Below are 3,640 nucleotides of genomic sequence, written 5' to 3'. Positions count from 1 at the left end.
TGGTTTTAAATTAAAATGACTGACACACCTTTAATGGGTAGATGTGTAAAAAGAAACATGTATAAGATGATCATAATGGAAGACAAAAAAGTAATTTCAAAATTCTAAGCATAAACCCATCCCTCTAACTAAGCAACATTTGTAGTCTTGTATTCTCAACCCATGAGGAACGTGCGCCGGGTGATAAGCACTTACGAATCTCTCATTAAAGCTCTGACTCTGAGTAGTATCCTGTGGCTGATAATACGGCTCCTTCTAACCAAGCAACGTTATAGTCTTATATTCTCAACTCATGAGAAACGTGCGCCGGGTTATAAGCACTCCCAGATCTCCGTCTAGGGCCCATTCGAAAGGTAGGGCGCAGTAAAAATAAGCACTTTCTTGAGTTAACCCCTAAAGATCATGAGTTGACCTATGAATAAGTTGAGTCTACCCCAAACAACTGCATATAGAATCCAAATAGCAATAAAAAGCTAGCCTTTTTACAAGTCATCCCTAGTGGATCACAAGTCGACCCAAGCAATCTTGGCCCTAGTGAATCATGAGTCGACTTCTAAAGAAGTCAAGTTAACTGTAGAAGACGACCGCGCCGGCGAGCGGTCGGCGAAGATTGAAGCAGATCTGCAGAAGAGGAGCTCAAGAGTCAGGAGGACGATGAGGATTGAGGAGGAGTGGAGGACAATGAGGATTTTAAAGAAAGGGACGATGGGCGATGCCGTGATGGGATTGGGAGTCGTCTTGTTGAGATAGCCGTTGGCTCTGCGCCTCAACCTCTAGGGACTACTGTAGCTACGAGACAGGAGTCGGGCGGGGCCTTTCTTTGGGTTGGGGCTTGGGCAACCGCCTAGGTCGCCTAAGGCTTGGGTCGGCCTGGTTGCAACCCATGCTGCAGAAAAAGAAAAGAAAAGAAGAAAATACAAGAACAGATTGATAAAGGAAAGCTTGTGAGTAAAACGAAGGCATATATCAACAAGAGCAGCATGTTTCTTGTTTGCACATTAGTTTAAGCATAGAAAAAAAATTAGAAGGAGATGACAAAATGAAAAAGTGCGCTAGATTAAAGAAACATATACATAAAGGCATTTTAACAATAACCGACCAGTAACCTCCTCAAAACAAGGAAAGAAGGAAAAGCAGACAAATTTTCTTGCACTGAAAGAGGTTTATTGACACAAGGGAGATCACAAAGGATAGAAAGCGACGGATGAGGCTGTGGCAATCGGGTGAGTTTGGCCATGGTGCTGCTCTCGCCGCCAGGGGTGATGAGGGCGTCAATAAAACATTTACCTCACCATTGATACAGCTGAGTTGGCATGTTTCTACTAGTTGCTTAAAGACAATTATCATGTTCAAACAAGTTGGACATAGAAATAAAGGTTATTTAATCATAACTAGAGGCATCATATAGGTCTTTGTAGTAACAATTATAAGCTAAACCAGAAAGCGTATATGAATGAACAAGTTGTCACGGTAGACCAACGATCACTTAGAACAACAGTTTGAAGCGGCTAGGGCAGTTGGTGTTTCATTTTGAATCAATTGCGTCTTCAGTGGTCGTGCAATATCCCGATTTGGATTCCCAAACGTGCATTTTGGCCAGCTGGAGCAAAGTCGGCGTCACCAAGGAAACTGTGACATGGGCATGTCCTGGAGGCAAGGGTCAAAATGGAATAATATAGTTTTAGGGGGGAAATTATGTTGCCGTTTCGGGTACTTTGCATCGCATCCCACTACATCCCGCGTCGCATGATAATCCCAGTTCCCAATTGCGCTCGTGCGTTAAACCAGCAAAGGAATATGTGCGTTCCTGTTATTTAATGTGATCGTGGACATTTTTGTTAACCTATTTCTTCTCATTGTGTATTAACCATATGCCTCCCCATATCGTCTATAATTACATTTAATGAAGTCTGTTTCATCCTGTTCTTTTTTTGTAATCTTTTCCGCCACTGATCAATATTCTATACTTCTGAAATAGGAACCAGAGTTTTATGTACTTAAAGAAGATGCTTCACCATGCATTTTTGGCCCGATTGAGAAGCAGAGATGGTCCTATGCTTGTGCAAAACAACTTATTGAAAGGCTAATTTATGGTAGGCTTACTCTCTGATGCTCTATGTATGCGTTTGTAAAATCCCTTTCCAGATATTTACTTGCAATATTTAAACTATCTTCAGCTGAGGGTGCAGAAAATGGCCTCGATTTTACTATTGTGAGACCTTTTAATTGGATTGGACCAAGGATGGATTTTATTCCTGGAATTGATGGTCCTAGTGAGGGCGTTCCTCGGGTGCTGGCATGTTTCAGTAATGTATATATCTAACTTTGCACTTGAAGGATAAAATAAATATACTGATATCCCCTATGCTTTCAAGGATATTTACAGTGTAATTCATGGAGAATCTTTTAAGCCGTGAACCTTTAAAGCTTGTTGATGGTGGATCCCAAAGAACTTTTGTGTACATCAAGGATGCCATTGAAGCTGTTCTCTTGATGATTGTATGCAGTTCTTCACCCTCTTGTGTCTCCCTCTCTGTTAACATGTTAAAGCAAAACAAACAATTTACTTTGCCCTCAGGAAAATCCTGCTCGAGCCAATGGCCAGATCTTTAATGTCGGAAATCCCAACAATGAAGTTACAGTAAAGCAACTTGCTGAAATGATGACAGAGGTATGCAGATGAAAAGATTTGCTGATATTAGATGTGGATGAGATGCGTACCCTCTTCCGAATGTTATTGCCTTTTCTCACAGGTGTATTCAAAGCTGTCAGGAGATCCACCATTGGAGGAGCATCCCATTGATGTGAGCTCCAAGGAGTTTTATGGTGAAGGATATGATGACAGTGATAAACGGATTCCCGACATGACCATAATCAATAAACAACTTGGTACTCTGCACTCCAGTTGCAGTTGTTTGTTAGACTAGTGTATAGTCCTTACGAAGTCACAATGATAATGATCAATCGATCATGTCTTTGTAGGATGGAGTCCAAAGACATCGCTGTGGGACCTGCTGGAATCAACCTTGACATACCAGCACAGGACATATGCAGAAGCCATCAAAAGAACAATGGCAAAACCTGTTGCATCCAGTTAGATCATGCAGAGGTTGGATTGGATGTCCAAAAGCTGGTTCCCCCAAGTCATCATTGCAGATCTCTTTCAATTCTTTTTAAAGGTCATATATATGTAAGCAATTTGTGCATTATTTTTTTTTCTTATTACTAGATGATGTCAAGAGCTTCCTACACTGAAATTTATTCGGTGTTGATAAAAGTAGTTATCTGCTACGGCAGGATGTTAGGGATGGTTTATGTAGTGAATGACATCAGTGCTATACCCAACGCATGTTGTTAGTGAAAAATGTTTCTGTTGTCCTATTTCTCTTCATTAGTCTGTCATTGTTTATTTGTTATTTTACTAGAGAAGCTTGTAAATACTTTTTCGACTCCAATTAAAAACTTGGTATTCAGTCGGGTTTTAAAGCCTTCAGAATTAGAATCCAGTTCTAGTGAGTGTACAAAAAGATAAGGCACACTACTGAGCAGCCATATAAAGCAAACTGGGAAGTAATTAGGTTCTCTTTTTTGTTTTTTGGCTAAGGATTTAGGTTCTCTTTTCATTTGTTTCCTGGTAAAA

The 3,640-nt window shown here is 40.6% G+C and overlaps 1 pseudogene; it reads left to right on the top strand.

Annotated features, from left to right (window-relative positions):
* The first annotated feature begins 1,903 nt into the window (after positions 1 to 1,903).
* Positions 1,904 to 3,226, top strand: LOC103699144 (UDP-D-apiose/UDP-D-xylose synthase 2-like; annotated as a pseudogene).
* The last annotated feature ends 414 nt before the right edge of the window (positions 3,227 to 3,640 follow it).

The sequence above is a fragment of the Phoenix dactylifera genome, chromosome 11 (genome assembly GCF_051530095.1).
Source record: "Phoenix dactylifera cultivar Ajwa chromosome 11, Ajwa_hap1_PhDact_Kaust_v1.1, whole genome shotgun sequence".
In the NCBI taxonomy this organism is placed as follows: Eukaryota; Viridiplantae; Streptophyta; class Magnoliopsida; order Arecales; family Arecaceae; genus Phoenix; species Phoenix dactylifera.
This window is presented reverse-complemented; position numbering and strand designations above follow the sequence as displayed.